The sequence below is a fragment of the Micropterus salmoides genome, unplaced genomic scaffold (genome assembly GCF_014851395.1).
Source record: "Micropterus salmoides isolate LMB-PRFRI ecotype aquatic unplaced genomic scaffold, ASM1485139v1 Ms_hic_scaffold_3, whole genome shotgun sequence".
Classification (NCBI taxonomy): domain Eukaryota; kingdom Metazoa; phylum Chordata; class Actinopteri; order Centrarchiformes; family Centrarchidae; genus Micropterus; species Micropterus salmoides.
The window spans coordinates 34,460,855-34,462,109 of record NW_024042261.1 but is presented as its reverse complement, the minus strand read 5'-3'; positions in this window follow the sequence as shown (position 1 = coordinate 34,462,109).

Below are 1,255 nucleotides of genomic sequence, written 5' to 3'. Positions count from 1 at the left end.
GTCTCATTTCAGAGTAATTATTTGAAGTGGGTCAAGATCAGTACAATCTTCAAAAAATGTAGCCGCAAGCGGCAAAGATCGGGGTCCAGGCAATATTTGACATTTGCAGTGTAAAACACCAGATTCAGATGATTTAAGAGATCAAAATGACAAAAGAATTTGGACTCTAAGCCAAGCTGTTTTTGAGATAATTACAGAAACGCAAACTTTATTATTACAGCATCGCCTTGAGGTCAATGAGTGTCATTATGTGTGCCTGAGTAGCGGGTGGAATTTTCAACTCACCTGCCAATATTTCTCTTTCCAAGTTTTATGGAGAGAAAAAAAAGACATTTTCACAGGATCCACAATGTTCTGTTTATGTAAAATTCGGAAAAAAAAACGCATCATTCTGCACGTTTTGGGTGTATGGTCAAATATTTAGGTGACGTTTGAAACAACACCAAGAAAGAAAATGTTTAGACTGTACAAATTACTGCAAGAATACGAATATCACTGTGGACTCACTGTTTGACTGATCTGAAAACCCCTCGAAACACCTGGTCTATCATCTAGAGAATGTCGGTGTCACGTTTGGTAGCATTTGAAAGAGGACTTGAGATATAGATGTTGATTGATCTAGCACATTCTGAAAAATATTGTGATTGACTTCTGAATTGACCTCAATTGGACTGAGGCAAACATTTTTCACATATCAGTGGATGTGCTGAAAAAACTTCAGCTTTCTGTGATGTGCCACATCTGTATAAAATATTTCAACCTCCGTTGAACAGATAAAGGCTGTATTAAAAAAAAAATGTCTCTTTCAAAATATAGGTGAACTGTTTTTAGCTATTTATTTATAGAGACAGAAAGGAGGTGTCGCACCTGGGATCTTCACACCAGCCTCCTGCTGCAGGTCCCCCAGCAAACTGAAAGCTATTGATTACTGTGCACAATCCACATTACCCTGAGTGGACTGGGAATTTGAACCGGCAACCACATGTTGGCTCAATAGACCACAGAATTTTCACCTCAGCATCCTTCCCCCCAATTCATCATAAATTTACCACCAAAATATTCCTATTAATCATTTGACCACTTTTAAGAATTGGGCACAACAAGTTTCAATAACATATATACACATACAACACAAATCAGGATTATTACCATTTATTGTTTTTAAACTACCAGGATTGTCTTGAGATCAGGGTTCACGGGATCTGTTTTTCCCCCCCTTGTACCTGCCAACTTAAAGGAAGAAAAAGAGTCTCCA